Genomic DNA, 16,502 nt, shown 5'->3' on the forward strand with positions numbered 1-16,502 from the left:
TGGCATCACCCACACTTGCAGCTACAATGCAGCTTCGTGTGCACCTGGAAAATTCCTTTCCCAAGGCAATGCCCAGGCCGAAGTTTGTGTTCTCAACTGTACTGCTCATCGCCTCTAGGTCCCCAGCCTCTATCATCTCCGGGGGCCGTTCGTCAGTACTCCCATCTTATAACAATAGCAGTCCCTGGAAAACAAGATGGGAGCATGAAACAGCACACTGGTCATGACGACTTTTAGGCACTGCCTAAACTCAGTCTTGGGACCACTCAACAGGAGATGACACTCTTTGGTACTCAAAAGTACTAGAAAAGGCACTAGAAACTTGAGGAAAACCACTTGTTCAAGTTATCTTTTTAGGAAAATAAGAAATCGTGTCAAGACAAGAATAAAATGCCATTCATACATATTGAGAGCCAACATGGTATGGGAAGGGCATGGATTTTGGTGTTAGATGGGCCCGTCTTAACATCTTGACCTTACCGCTTACCTGCTGTGTCAGAAACAAAACCTCTGTGCATTCAGTAACCTGTAAATGAGAATAATGTCATTGTCTCCGGAATAAAGGAATTAAACATGAAGTATGTGACGCACCGGAGGTACTTCATCAAGGGTCATTGTGTTATTTCTCCGCAGGCCTCCAGCACTGTGGTGGTAACGGTGTGAGCACCTGCTTGTGACTGCAGGTGCACGTGTGTGGTGAGCGTGTGGTCCCAGCTTGAACCCAGGAGCGAGCTTGCTGAAAGGTGTCTGGGCCAAAGGAGAATGAGGGGACAGTTTGGTCAGATGTTTCCTGACAGGCAAAGGGGGAGTTAGCCTTAGACATGGCTTCCTGACCTGGTCTCAGAGATGTGAGTTGGAAGAGGGGCTGCAGGAAGACACCAAACGAGTTACTTTTATGAAGGGCTGTGTGATAAGGAGAACCGCAGAGTGCACAGGACAATCCCACTTCTGAGAGGGCTAGCGCGGAGCCGTCACATGGAGGCCTCAGGAGTGTACAATGCCACACTACACCCCGAGGGTCTGGAGACTCAGGGTGGCAGACGGCAGCAGCCGGGCAAGCTAGCATTCTCAGGGAGGAGTCTACTCCTTCTCAAAGGCTTTTGAACATCACTGAGGAGGGCTGGGCAGTTTTTCTTAAGCACACCTGAGATACCCCAGGGATGCGAGAAATATCCCATGGGACGTTGACGGGAACAGGAGTCTTGCTTTACTAATAAGGGTAAGATGCCAGCTATCCATGTGAATGTACTCCATGAGCTGGTCCTGGGCCTCTTTACCCTGGATACATTCCTTGTCTTTCTCCTGCTCTGCTCTGTGTTCCAGGGTGCTGTCCTTGTCAACTGTGTTTCTGAAGCCCCTTACTATGGACTGAATGCTTGTGTCCCCCTCAAATGCATATGTTGGGATTCTAACCTTCCAGGTGATAATATCTGGAGGTGGGCCTTTAGGAAGTGATTAGCCCATGAGGACAGGGCCCTCATGAACGGGACTAGTGCCCTTGTAAAAGAGACCCCCAGAGAGCTCTCTCACTTCTTCCACTACATGAAGACACTGTGAGAAGACAGCCATCTGTGAGCCAGGACAGGGGCTCTCACCAAACACTGAATCTGCCGTGCCTTGAGCTTGGACTTCCCAGCCCCCAGAACTGTGAGAAATAAATGTTTGTGGTTTAAGCCACTCGATCTATGGTATTTTGTTATAGCAGCCCAAATTAACTAAGATCCCCTATAGCAGTGGGTTTCTGGCCAAGCATTAGCAGGAGGTGGGGGAGGGGAGCAGTTGAGTGGAAGGAAGAAGGCAGTGTCTGGGTAGCATCTCTAGCAGTGACTCTATCTTCCCTGTGCCTCCAGCTCACACGGAACAAGCCCATCATTGCTCTGGCTTGTACCAGGTCCCCCTGCTCCCTGGGCTCCATAACCTGGCCTCGTCTTTTGCCTCTTCAGCTTTGAGGTAGCAGTGACTCCCCAAGGTCGCTCATCCCTGGGTTGCCTCATTGTCCCTGTTCAATTCTCCCCTCCTCTATCACCAGTATAACCAGTTCCCTCTATTGTGGAAACGACACAGTGCCTATTTTCCTCTTTAGACTCTATGGCTACACCACCATCTTCCCCATAGGGAAAAGAATCTCAAGTTCTATCTATCTGGAGATTTCAGATATATATATGGAGGAAGAGGATGTTATAAAATTTTATGAGATGCTAAAAATGACACTCAGTTGAGTTATTCAAGTCTTACTAATCCAAGAGTCTCTCTTACCCCAACATCCCCAGGAAATAGCAGGCTTATTCCAAAAACCCGATGAGATGATTCTCTGGTCTTTCTTCCCTCAGCTTGAGCTCATGTGGACTGACTTGCACGGTCTGCATCCCACTGAGGTTAGGGCATTCGATTCCATTTCAGATTTACTTCCTTCTTGTGGGTAGACAGTTACAGTAATGGCTCCCAGCGGAGCCAGGCCTCCCTCCCTCCATCCACACCCTGGTGTCATCCCCTCCCACACTGACTCGGAGCTTGGCCATGCAACTTAACTTTTGTTAATGGGACAGCAAATGTAACATAAGCAGAGACTGGGAAAATGATTGTGCGTTGAGCCTTTTCCTCTCCTTTGCTGCTTTTGGAACCCAGCCACCATGTGACGAAGCTGAGGCTGGTCTCTGGAGATGCATGGCCCGGCTAACAGCCAGTATTGATTGCTAGAAAAGTGAGTAAGGCCATCTTAGACTACCAACGCCATTTTGAGCTGCCAAATGACTGCAGCCAGATGCCCCCACGGGAGATGAGCGGAAGAATCACCCAACTGAGCCCAGACCAAACTGCTGACCCCCAGAACCATGAGTACATAAAATAGTGTTGTTTGTAGGTTGGGGTGGTATGTCGTGCAGCAAGGACTAACTCATGCAATCCCCATTCTACCTTTGGTTCTTTCCTACCGACATACAAGCACTTTCTTCCTGTTAAGCAACGCTTCTGGAACCCTCTGGCCCTCATGGGTACCTCAGCTTACCAAAGGCAAACTCACCCTCCACCAATGGCCATCCGTGTATTGCTTCCCCTCAAGAGTTAAGCCTTAACTTCATTGCATGCAAAGTTTTCTTTAAAAAAAATTTTTTTGGAAAAAAATGTGGTTTTGCTTCCAAAAGATGTTCCAAAGCTCTCTGGCTCACCAAGGAGTAATCCCTCAGCTGGAAAACGCAGCGATGCTGCTATTTTAGTATGGCATCAAGCCTCTGGCCGCTTGACGCTGCCAGGGCTGCCGACGCTTCTTCATGGAAAACTAAATCAACTGCCTAAGACACAGAGACGTGTCCCAAAGGGATATTTCAGAAAGGAGAGGCCCTCACCTTCTTTCCATTCTGCTTCTTTCTACCGAACCCCTCAGGCCCCCAGCCAGAGATGGATCTTCTTCCTCTGGAGCAATGAACTTCTAACCTGCTTAAGTGGAGGCCCATCTGCTGTCCCTGACCCTTTGGCCTCTCCCCACACTCGTCCTAATTGTTCTCTGATGAAAGCTGAACGTAAGCCTATGTAACACTGCAAAAATGCACGGCTGGCCGACCAAACATTAACAAGAGAGACAGCTATGAGAAAACAATCTGCTTGTTTGCTCGACCTCCCTTTCTGCCGACAGACTGATTTTGGAAACGTTCCCACTCTCCAAGGGAAGAGGTGCTTTGCTAATTCTGCCAAGTGTCAAAATGGATGGCGTTTGAACAGCTTCCTCTGGCTGGTGATGTTTTTCAGACTATCCCTTGATAGAAACACTCATGGATTCGGTGCAGACAGCATCTCCCCTGGATCCAGTCCGGAGGGTGGGGGGAGGGGTGGAGGAGGGGTCACTTCTTATGGAACTTGTCACCTTTTCTCAAGCACTGCTTTTCCCTGGAAGAAGATGAGGTGGGCAGAGGTCACTGAGGAGAAACAGAAGCCCCAGAGGCCACCTCAGGGACTGGCGATGACTCATCGGCCACAAGGAAAGGGACTGGGGCTTGGAGGAAGACCAACAGGTTCGGGGCCCAGGCCAGTGGTCTAAATGTCAGCGGTGACCACCTGTTGGGATATGCCTTCAGGATCCAAGATTCCTAGGCCTCGCCAGTCTGGGTCAAAGAAGGTTCATGACGGCAGTCATGGACGAGGCACCGCTTGCTTCTCTCCCTCTCCCGGAAAGTTCCAGGAGTGCTCTTTTTTGCTCTCATGTCATTAGGGAACCTTTCCTTGGCCCACTCCCAGCTAAATCATCCTCGGAATCCCTGATCTACCTCCCCTTCCTTTGTGGTCCCACCGTGTCCTGGACATTCTCTCATGGAGAACTTCTGCACCTGATTACACTTACTTGTCTGCAGATTTGTCTCCTTTTAACAGACTCTGGCCTCCTACACAGAGGGGACATGCCCTATTTACTCCATAGCCCCACCTACCAACCCAGTGCGTGCACTCAGAAGGCACTCAGTAAATATACTCATTTTCCATTTAACTCAGAGAACATAGCCTGACCAAGGTCACCCAACAGATGAGAGCCTGAACCTGGATTTAGACCCAGGTTTGTCCTCATCTAAAGCCTTTGCCATTCCTCCGCTCCACCTGGTCTCCCCAGTTAGTGATCCCTGCCCACCTGTCTCTCTCTCTCTCTCTCTCTCACACACACACACACATACACACACATGTCTGCACAAGCACACAGATGTCACAAGACAATATGGGTAGAATTACAGACTGTCAGAGGTGGAGATGATCTAAGACATCATGGAAACCCACTCCATTGTTTAACAAATAAAGAAACTGAGGCCGAAGACACAGTCATTTGTGTGAGCTGATGTACTTTGAGCCAACTTTCAAATGTGGTCTGGGGCTACTCCTGTTGATAATCATATTCCACTTACCCATTTATATCAAAGCCTCCTAGTCAGTTTCACTCATAGCCTCATGGAAGAAACTGTAGCCAAGTGATGCACAGTGCCCGCCTTCCGAGAGACTTCAGTGTCATTGGGAGAGAAATACGAGCATAGTTATAAATCCAGGGTAGGACGTGAGGAATTCAAAGCCGCTCAGGCCCTCAGAAGAGAGAGAACTCACATTGACTGAGCAGAGGCAGGAAAGCCTCTCACAGATGATAAACTGAGATGAGCCTTACAAAGAGGTTGGATGACGGGAAAGCCCAGCCCAGGGAACAGCGCGTATGTCGGCATAGAGGTAGGAAGGCGCGTCCTGCGTCTCAGAGGAATGGTTGGTTCCATGCAAACCTGCCCACGGTGTGGACCCTGCCCGAAGGTGCAGGATGGAGGAGGGGCTGCAGGGGGGACTGGGGCATGCTTTGGGGTGATGAGAGCAGGTAGGAAACAAAAACATCTTCACCTGGCATCTCAGGAGAGAATGATGCCAATAAGCCCATCTATGGAAGGGGGCTAAAGGGACAGAGACCTGGGGATTTACAAACAATAAGAGAAAAAGAAAAGCTCAGTAATTTGGACCTGATTAGAACAGAGTTCTTCAGGCTGCAAGAGAGAGGGAGGGGGATCTTGCTTTAAAACGCATAGGCTTTTCGCTTCTGTTTCCCACTCTCTGGGTCTACCCTAGATAGCCATGGAGGAGGCACGACTGTGCAGGGGATGGGGTTGTGTGTGCAGAGTCGTGTTGATTTCAGAAGGAATTCCGAGAAAGAGAGAGAGGAGAGAGAGAGAGAACCAGGTAACGTTTAGTTTGGGTCATTCAAAATAGGATTATGCAGAAAGTTCTAGCCTTTAGGAGCCAGACCCTTATCTTGAGAAGGGATTTTCCAAATTCTTCCTCCTCCCTCAGTGTATCAAGACTAAGCCTAGAGCTCAGAGTCCTTCCGTTGGCGCAGTAAGAGACTAAAGCCAGTCCTTAAGGACTTAACAAGAATCACAAAGGAGGAAATAGAAGTAAGGAAAAGCCCACCCTTTTTCTGTACCTGAGAATCTTTTAAAAAGAGGAGGAAGTGGACAGTGTGAATAGCCAAGCAATCAGAGGAATTGCCCTGCTGTTCCCATCTCTGGGCCTGCAGAGGGGAGGGTGCTCATGGTATTACCCTCAGGACTCTGGGTGGAAGCCCCTTCACAAGCCACCCCATTAGAACCCAGGGCACAGACCCAGAAAAGGAGTTCCATGTGGTCTGCCTGGGGGAAGCCTGAAGTTCAGCTTCCCTGGGCACACCCTCTGTCCCATGGGGTGCAGATGCTACGGTGGGAGACAATGGGCCCACCAAATGGCCTGCTGTCATGATACAAGGTGACCTCCCAGCCACCTAGGGACTCCCAGTCTAAGGAGTGGACCTCCCAGCTAACAGACTGAAGAACCAATGGAAAGAGCTTAGGGCTCCTGCCCAGCTGAGGCCAAGGCACCAAACTGTCACCAGGAGCATTGCCTGGGCTGGAGGAACAAGCCACACTTTCAGTCCTGGAGTCCAGGAGGCCAAGTATGACCCAGGCCAAAAAAAAAAAAAAAAAAAAAAAAGGCGCTCTCCCCAAAGACCAGTGCACAGCACACATCCACGGGCCTTGGTGGGACCAAAGAATTGACTGCCTCTGGTGCGGTGAGAGGAGGGAGCTTCCTCACTCCATAATCCCACGCCCCTAGGGTGGGGGACAGAGGGGGTGACTATCGGAGACACTGAGTGTTTTTTCCTAAAGACTGAGTATTATCTGCAGGGTTTAAAATATCAGTTCAAAATTTAACTGGATTGGACATTTAGCTTTTCTTCCCCATCCCACTAACTACTGGGTGGGGTTCAGAGGAGAAAGACCAGATTAGTTCTAAGCAAAATAATGATACTCCATTTTCCCTTCACATCCGATATGTGGTGAGTTCTATTCGTGCAGCCGACCATGCTGAGTTCTGGGGACACCAGCTCCAGGCCTGCCCTGGACTCCTCGGGCCCTGGGGAGGGGCGCCAGGGAGCCTGTGAAGAAGGCTCCCCAGGGCTGCTCCCACAGGGCGCAGAAGCTGAAGGCCACCCCACTCCTGTCCTGAGGCATGGGAAGGCCTTTTGGAGAGCAGCTGAGCAAGAAGAAGGGTCTCTGCTCTGCAAGGTGGGAGCCAGCCTGCAGTGGGCTGGCCAGGGGTGGGGAGAGGAGAGAGTTTCTCAGTAGCGGGAACTAATGAGAAGTGACTGGAAGGAAAGACAGATGCTAAAAAGAGACATAGGAAGAGAAGTGGGGGCTTGGTGTCCAGGAGAGGACCTAGAACCAGGCCACGTGCCCAGAGTGGAGAAAATGGCCAAAAGTGGTGTTGGGGAGACAGAATGTCTGGGGGGCTGGGCTGAAAAACAGTGGGGGCCATCTCCAGTCTGAGAGTCTAGGAACAGAGGAGGGCGGGAGAAAGAGGGGGACAGGGAGAAGAACCACCATGGCTCTCGTTTACTGAGATTCAGGCACAGGGCTGGGGAGGCTGTTCCCAAGGCTGTGACGCCCAGGAGGGGCGCTCGGGGCTGGGCGGCGACGGGACGACCTTCCAGGGAAGCCCCCGGGCCCTCCTTTGAGCCCCAGGCCCGGGAGCCGAGGCGGCGGCTTTCTGCGAGGCGCTGCTGCCCCCTCCTGGGCACGCTGCGCAGGCCCCTCTAGCTCTGGGAGCGGCTTCGGGCGCCCTGGGGTCGGGGCGGCGGGCGCCTCGGGCCGATCCCCCCGCAGGTGTCCGGCTCTGCGGCTCCTCCCTGGGCCCGGTCTGCAGCCGCCTTGAGTCCGCTCGCGGCCCTCCTCCGTCGCTGGGCCGCATCCGCGCGTCTTCCCAGCGGTTTGGCCGTCTTGCCCGCCCGGCCGTGGAGCGTGGAGATCAAGGGGGCTTCCGTGGGCTCAGACGGGGGTTAAGGCCCCGGCCCTACCGGTTCCTGCTGGCCCCTAAGCTCCCTGGGCCTCAGGTGCTCTCTGGTGAAATAGGGCCGCAGAGAGGGACTTGCAAAGGCTCGGCTCCGTCCTGGCACAGGGGTGAGTGCCCAAGAAATAAGAGTCATTATTGTGCTCGGTCTCCGGCCGTCCTCGGACACACAGACTGGAGATGGCCCCCGCTGCTTTTCAGCCTAGCCCCACCCGGCACTCTGGCGTCCCAGCTCCGCTGTGGGCCGCTTTCCCCGCTGTGGGTACGTGGCAAAGGCCCTGGCCCAATTCTGGATCCTCTCCTGGACACGGAGCCCCCACTTCTCTTACCAAATCTCTTTCTAGCGTCTTACTTTCCTTCCAGTTTCTTCTCCTCATTAGCTCCCACGACTGCATGACTCCCTCCTTTCCTTCACACAAGCCTCCCCTGATCCCTTTCTCCTTCAAGTCTCCACTGAGCACACTCTGCCTCTGGCCCTATGGGCCCCATGACTTCCGATGTCCCTGATGACCTTCAGTTCATCTCGGGGTCTCCAGTGACCTCCTTGCCCCACAACCCAATGCCCAATTCTCAGACCGAATTTCGTGCCACTGAACATGCTTTCTGCAAGTTTTCTGTCCCTTGAATTTCCTGGGACGCTCCCTCCGGTTTTCCTGTGACCCTGAAGCCAGTCCACCTCAGTTTCCTTGCTGGCTACTTTTTGTCCTCCAGCATCAGCGGCTGGGCTCCTGCTTGGCTTTCTCGTCTTTTCATTCTACACACTCACCTGAGAGCTGTGATCCCCTCACCACCACCCCTGCCCATGGCCTCCTTCCCCCAACTCCCGCACCCACCCGCACGGCCCCCTAGGGCTCCAGCTGCTCACCAGTCTGTCTTCAGCTCAGATCCCTAACCCGGCTCCCTATATCTCCATGCAGGTGAGCCCTAGTTGTCTCCATACAGATGGGGAGAGATACCACCAACCATGCAGGTCCAAAACTGTATGCTCCCGGAAGTGGTTCTTCCACGGAAATCTAGGAGACAGTTTTAACTCCTTTCTGTCTCTTACTCACCCCTGCTACCATCCAACCTGTTGTGCATTCTGTCAATTTTGTCTTATTCTACCTTACTGCCTAGAATCCTTTTCTCACTGCCATGGGCTCAACAACAATTTAGTGGGTGCCTATTATGTACCAGGGACTGCTCTAAGCTCTAAGCATTGTGCATGCATGGCTTCATTTAATTCTCTTAACGGTCTGGTGGAAATAAGAAGGGACTGAGGCGTTGAGAAGTCATTTGCTCAGGGTCATCTAGGTAATAAGTGGCAAAGCCCAAATGGGCCCGAGGTCTTGCTGACAGTAGAGTCCTTGCTTTTGCTTTTGTTGTGCAGTGTTATTCCAGGATGGGGTCATTCCTCACATAGGTTGTCACATCATCTCTCTTACTAGTTTTCCTGACTTTGGTCTTCCCCTCCCCACAGTGTAGCTATCAACAAGATGACTTCCTCTCTGTTGCGTCCTAAAACTGAAATTTAGTCCTGGCACGCTCCTCAAATCCTTTCAATGGCCTCTGCTGCTCTTAAGCTAAATTTTACGCTCTGGAGCCTTCTCCTACCTTTTTACCCAAGCTGTTTTTTTTAACTTATTTTTCATATTACATGTGCAGTTTCCCCTGGATCCCCAAGGCAGAATCAAGTGATTTATCAGTTGGGACTAGCTTCAACTGCATGTAACAGAAACACTAATTAATGGCGACTTAAATGAGATCATTAATTCCTCCCTCTCAAAGAGTTTGGAGTATACAACTCAGAGTTGGCATGGTGGCTCGTTTTTATTGCCAGTGATCCAAGATCCTTTTGTCTTTTTGCTCCACGATTCTTAACACTGGCTTCCATCTTTAATGTCTCCTCATGGCTGTAATATGGCTGTCGCAGCTCTAGCAATTACAATGACATCCTAACAGCAGGAAAAAGGAAGGGTCAAGGGCCAAAGTGTGGGCCTTCCAGCTAGCTTGGCTGCTTTAATAAGCTCTTCCAGAAGTTGCATCCAGTGACTTCTATTATATACCTTTGCTCTTTCTACAGATAAATTGGAGAATGTAGTTTTTGAGCTGGCTACATTGGAAACCCTAATAGCACAGAGGTCTAGTTAGGGAAAAAGAAGAGGAAGGGTGTAGATGGGATAGACAGCTAGTCTCTGCCCAGATTTCCTTCCTCTGCATCCCCCTGATACTCTTGCTTATGTCTGCCATTGCCCTTTCCAAATCTCCATGTAAATATCTGTTTATTGACTTGTCTCTCGTATCAGTTTGAATACTCCATGCAGAGGATGGCACCTGGCACGCAGAAGGGGTTCAATATAAGTTGCTATTGAATCCCGTCCATATTTAAAGAGATCATAGAATTCTGGATCACAGACCCCATCCTGAATTCCATCACTGGACATAGTCACACAAGAGAATGTTCTTATTCTTAGGAGATACATGCTGAAATATTTAAGGGTGAAGTTCATGATGGCAGTAACTTACTCTTAAATTGTTCTGCAATAATAATAACAATATGTATTATATTTAGATACAGATATTATATATGTATAGAGAGTGTATTGGTTAATAGGTAAGTAGGGAGATAGATGATAAAGAAAATATGGCACCATTTTAAGAATTGGTGAGTCTTAGTGAAGGCTTATGGGAGTCCATTTTTCTATTGCAACTTTTCTGTAGAATTCTTTTTACCAAAACGAGAAGTTACAAGGATTACAGAACTCTAGAGTTTGAGACTGAAAAGGAGGACCTTGCAAATTGTTGAGTCTGTTCTCTCAGAGAGATGACATGTCTTTCCTAAGGCACAGGCCCCCTGGTCTTCTTCAGCCATAATAACAGCTTAGCTTCTCACATGTGCCCACAGTCCCTTCTCCACAGAGCTTTGTGCATGCTGTTCTTCAGCCTGGAATGTTCTTCCTTCCCCTTGTTGCCTGATTCCTTCTAATTATTCTTCAGATTTCTGTTCAAGAGCCACTTCCTCAGGGAAGCCCTCCCTGACTCTCCTGACGGTGTCCAGTGCCCCCACTACAGGCTTCCATACCTCAGATATTTCTCTTCATCAGCTCAGCGGAAGTGCACTTTGCCTCGGTTTATGTGATTGGCTCCTGTGCCCTCTTCTGCACTGGTCATTAGTACAGCTCACTCTCACACAGTCTTGCTCTGAACCAGGTTCCATTCTTGGTAATTTGCCTAGAGTTAGTGTTCACTGCGAGTCGCAAATCCACAAGCTCAGGTTGATCAGATCTCTCTCCGAACCTGTATGTCACACTGAGACTTGGTTACGTCCACTTGGATGCCACCCAAGTATCTAAAACTCAGCATGTCCGACACTGAACTCATCTTCCCTCACGGGGCTGCTTCTCCTTCCGCTCTTCTGTTTCCTCCTACAAGAAATGGCAGCACGATCCACCCAGCTGTCCCCACCCCACACTGGGCACATCTTAGACCCCTCCCTCTCCCTCTGCCACCAAAGCTACTCTATTACCAGATTCTGCTCTCTTGCCTCTGAAATGTCTCAGTCCCTCCACTTCTCTCCCTCTCCACTATGATTCTTCTCGTTCAGGTTGCCCTGGGTCATCTCTGCAATTGAATTCCATCAGATCTGTCTTTGTTCTGTCTTTATTTTACCCCACACCTTAAATCCATTCTCCACGCTGAAGCCAGAATTCCTTCCTAAATCATCAAGTTCCCATCCCACTCTCCCACTGAAAAGCAGCCCAACAACTTGATGAGCTAAGAAACTTGGAAACTCTCACAGTATAAGTGCTTAGAAATTTAAGTACATAACTGAGTTTGCAAGAAAGACGGACAAATGCCCCTTTGTGTCAAAAATGAAGACAACACTGACAGTGAGAATACTTAGCACAGGAGATGAGGCCACGCAGCCCTGGGAGTAGTTGTTAGACCTTGAATGGGCCCTAATGGTAGGGGGCTGGACTTTCTCAAGGGATGCAACAAAGTTAAAGTTTGGCCTCCATATTTGGCCAATATCTGCTTTTCGGCTCTGGCTTTCACTTTTGCCTTTGGAAATCCAAGTATTCAAATACCCATTTCAGTGGCATCCTAGCATCCTTGAACTTGTGCATTCTCAACCATCATGTGATTATATCCACCAATTTATCCACCGATTTCACCAATGTTTCCACTTACATCTTTTCTCTTCTCCAGGATCCAATCCAGGATACCATATTGCATTTAGACTTATTCCATTTTTAGCCACATATTCTTTAATCACCTCTTCATGTGATGATTTTGTAAAATCATTTTCTGTAGACTGAAGAGAACAATAATAGAAGGGTTTTTTTTTTTTGACGTGGTTAATCAAAGTTATTTTCTGTTACTGATCATTACAATTTTTTCTTTCCGCTTTATCACTCTTTTTTTGGTAATGGTACATAAATGATTAAGATTGTTGTCAACTTTGGAAAGGCCTCTATGAAATTTCTCTCACAAACGAGCTGTAAATACTTAGTGTGTTTGTAATTATATGCACTGCATTCTCAAATGTATTGTTGATGAAAGAAAACTCCCATTTTGACTAGCCTTTGAGTAAGAGTGAATCCTCCACTTATAATTTTACATTTCTGATATCAGAAGAATTTTCTGTGGACTAGAAAATTGTAGATGGCTCTATACATCTTAAACCTTGTTTCTCTACCATCCACATATTTTTGGTATTGAGCATTGTAGGATTTTTTGCGGTGTGCCAGGCAAGGCAGCATGTGGAGGGTAGGAGTATTGCTGGCAGCCATTCCAGAATTTGTACACCCAGCAATAACTGAACTATACATGGAAATGACGGCAAACCGTCTAATATATCCCATGAAACCCATACTAAATGTAGGCCAAGTCTTTTTCCTTCTTGTCAAATCCCCATGGTCATGCCAATGCCATCAACATGAGGAGAAGCTGGAAAAAATTATAGTGAATTATTTTTTTTAATGTTATTTTTCTGGATTTTATAGATAATGTTTGTTTTTACTTGTCAACTTGCTAAAATTTGTTGACATTTGTTTTCTTGTCGTCAACGTTTACTTTCAGTCTTAATTTTGTATTCATAGTTTGCATTGTTTTTTTCCCAAAAAGGAACCAAAGTTGCATAAGCTTCAGGCCCCATGAAAAGTGGGTCTGTCCTTGACTGAGAAAGTTCGTCACTCACAAACATCAGTGAGAAGCTACCGAAAAATTCTTTTCAGGAAGAAGAAAATGAAATCCAGAGGAAGAGGTGGGATTCAAGAAGCAATGAAACAAATAAGTAAGTGTTAATTAAATAATAGTAATAATAAAAAAAAGAAGCCATTCCTCACTGCTCTGGTATATGACTATAAACACTGTGTTATGGCTGACAAGGTCCTTTGAGACCTGGTGTTTGTTGGCATCTGACTTTATCGGGCGCCACTCCCTCTCACCACCTACTAGAAAACAGCCCTGAGTCTGTACATCTGCACCGGTGCCCCTAGGCATTCCCACATTCTGTTCCTTTTCACTGGAACACGCTTCCCCTTCCTTCTTGAGGAAGAGACACTACACTCTGTCAGCCTAGATGAGGCGCCCCTCCTGCTAAGGCCATGCTGTCACAGTCCCCTGCCTTGAACTCTTCCCTTGTCTCCATCCAGAGACAGAGCCTGGTTCCCTCCTTGCAATACCCCAGCCCTTAGCACCGAACCTGAAGCAAGTAGGCAGTCTGTTAATATTCGCTAAATACATAGGTAAACTGAGAATGGAAACAAAACCTTTTCTTTTCAGCTCTTGTCATCTCAACTGGTGCTAATCCGTGTTAATGCTGGTCCGCTTCCCTGAGTCAACTCAGCGGAGTGAAAACAATGCAGTCTCTTTTGGATGACTGTGCCCTTCCTTTTGTCATCTTAAGGTACAGTAAATGCTGTTGACACCACGTTGGTGCCCCTTCCAGATGCCCTCAGCGTACCCTGGAAGTGGCCTCCGGAGAGTTCCGCACTGACCTAGGGCTCCACGTCTCTCTCGGGCTGAGGACGTTCTCTGGCTGCAGGCGTGAGCTTGGGAGTGTCAGGGAGTTTCCACACCAGGAGCAAACTCTACTAACCAGCCACAGCTTCCTTACCCGTGGGGCAGTCTGAGGCAGGTCCCACACAGTCTCTCCGAGGGTCCTGAGCAAGACTGAGCTCCAGATGCCCAGAGTCACTCCACCTCTGCCTCATGCACTTCCTGGGTTCCTGTCCTGATGAAACTACTTTCATCCCGTGCTTGTCTCTGGGTCGGCGAGGACACAGCATTGCCACCTGTCACGGCCTAGCAGTGCAGCCATAGCGGGGGCAGCAGACTGGGTGGAGTGTTGTTGGACCCGGGGCATAGCTCTGGAAGACAGTGGTTTGGAAAAGAAATTCCTGAAATGTGTACATTTCGATAGAATGAATCTTTCTGCTCTGAGCTTCAGGAAGTTTCCAACTTGAAACGCTGGAAGAGGAAAGTCTTAAAAGTGGGGCAGTTCATAGCCCCATTCAGAGGGACAGGAGCATTGAAAAACAAAATCTTGGTTAACAGAAGTTTCATCGGAGTGACTCAAGTATGAAAGTAATTCTCCAGCCAGCATGTTGGCCAATGTCTTTCATATAACCTGAGCAGCAGAGCAGGGGAGACTGTGGGAGACTCAGGCTGGGACCCAGATTCCAGGGAACTCAGGAAACCTGCTCCTGCCGCCCACATAAAGTCTAAACAGTCAGGACCACTTCGAGCGTCCCTGTTCTCTGACTCATCCTACAGAGGCAGGGCTACTGGACTTAAGCCTCACCATTACCTGATTTGCGTCTTCCTCGTCTAGGAAGGAGATTACTGGCCAGCCCCTCCCAGGGCCCCTGCCAAGCCCTTTCCTGGACTTGGGGTCAACTGACCAGGAGCAAACAGTCCCCATGGGAGTCACTCCCCTTAGGCAAAGGCACTCAGCCAGGGGCTTGGCAGGTTCCCAGATTGTAAATCTCTGCATTTCGCAGGAGGCTTTAGACTCGAAACCATGAGAATGCAAAAGGAGAGTCTTCAGAGCTCAACAGTTTGTAGACAGATACAGAGAAAGTGGAAAAGAGAATCCATCTCTGGACTTGGTTGTCTGGAGAGAAGGAGGCCGACTCATGAAGAGGTTTCCAGAAAGGACTGGAGTGCACAGATGGTAAAGCCATCAAGGGGCGATGGTGCCAGAGATCAGCACAATGGGTGCCCTTGTGCCTTGTTTGGGGACTTTTGTGTTTATATGTTTGTGATTGCTGTCCCCCATGCAACCCCAAGCTGGGGTCTGCTAAGAAAAATAACCTGGCTTACAACGGCATTCTTCCAGCTCCACTTGAAAGTTTGAAAAACCCTTGGATAGGAAAATAACCTCAGGGAGCCAAGGCTTTCTGCACTTGGTGAAGCCCTAGACCCAAAATACACATAAGAACACTTCACTTTGAAATGCCTGCAGTACTCCTATCTGAGTCATCTGAAAACAAATAAAAAGAGACCTAAACAAACAAACCTAATTGTGCACGGAAACACGGCCAGGTTTCCAGCCTGGCTTCCCCTCTGTTTTCATTAGTCAGAAGCCAATGTACGCAGCTTTCATGGTATCCAGAACAAGCAAAATATTAAAAACAAATTGCCGAGGTTTCTCCCCTTCCCTCCTCCCGTCCCCGTGCACCACCCGGGCCAAGTTCCTGACTTCTCTCTTGGCTTTCAAACTTCTTTCTTCCAGTCTTGATGGACAGCTGCCTGCTTACCAGGCTGCCCGTGGTTGACCAGCAGCCCTGGTTGACACAGGCATTTGTGAACATCAGCAAGTACTGGATACTCAGACGAAATTAAGAAATTCAGGAATGTTATGGGTCTTGAGATATTATTATTGTTACCGATAGTCAGTGCAACTGGTTTGAAAATCAGGCCTGCCAACCCCAATTCACTTGATCTAGGTCTACCCATTGCTCTCAGCCAAAACCCTACCACCTACCTTTCTTTTCCCCTCTTCTACTTATTTCACCATTAAGTAGGCATTCCACTGCAGCGGACACCCCTTGTCTTATTTCTCCAACGTTGTCAAGCTAACAGAATTAAGTCTGAAGCTCCTGGTGGGGAGAGCTTGTATGACAAGAAGAGCAGAGCTGAGTGTTAGAGAGGAATAAGAACTCATATGACATCATTGAGCACCTGGATCCAGCCATGACTGAAGACTGACCACCCTGGACTTTTCTGTTATATGAACAACTAAAATCCTTGTTTCACTTAAGCCTCTGTTAGTTGGGTTGTTGTATCTTGCAACACAAGTGCGTGCACACACACCTCTCAAAATGCCACCTGAAATTAAATCTTTGCATCTTCCAAGTAGACTACTATGCACTTTTTTTTTTTTTAATTTCTGGGACTGATCTCTCAAAAGGAAGATTTTTTTTGTTTTTCAGGCAAATTTAGTTTCAGTTAAATGCTGCAGGGAAGTTCAGAAGACAACCCACTTTAGCCCTGAATCCTGTGAGAAAGATTGCCTCTGTCCCTTGTAGTGTGGTAAGAATGAATGAATTCTCTCACCTAACTCCTATTTGACACAGAGAACAAAATAAGGTAGTAATTACCGAGGAATTTCTTTGCACTTCTTGGCTTGTTTTGATGATCAATTCCAGGCATCCTATTCTGTGAGGCTAGGGGGACATCTAAGTGCCAGG

The 16,502-nt window shown here is 48.6% G+C and overlaps 1 long non-coding RNA gene across 2 annotated transcripts; it reads left to right on the plus strand.

Annotated features, from left to right (window-relative positions):
• Positions 1–4,974: 4,974 nt before the first annotated feature.
• On the plus strand, positions 4,975–16,161 carry LOC109490431. Of its 2 annotated transcripts, none has more exons than XR_002143767.2 (3): positions 4,975–5,187; positions 12,931–13,099; positions 13,591–16,161. It is a non-coding gene; the product is annotated as an uncharacterized LOC109490431 (long non-coding RNA). The 2 variants fall into 2 exon arrangements; XR_004628969.1 differs by lacking the exon at positions 4,975–5,187 and adding an exon at positions 7,589–7,934.
• The last annotated feature ends 341 nt before the right edge of the window (positions 16,162–16,502 follow it).

The sequence above is a fragment of the Ailuropoda melanoleuca genome, chromosome 11, assembly GCF_002007445.2.
Source record: "Ailuropoda melanoleuca isolate Jingjing chromosome 11, ASM200744v2, whole genome shotgun sequence".
NCBI lineage: Eukaryota > Metazoa > Chordata > Mammalia > Carnivora > Ursidae > Ailuropoda > Ailuropoda melanoleuca.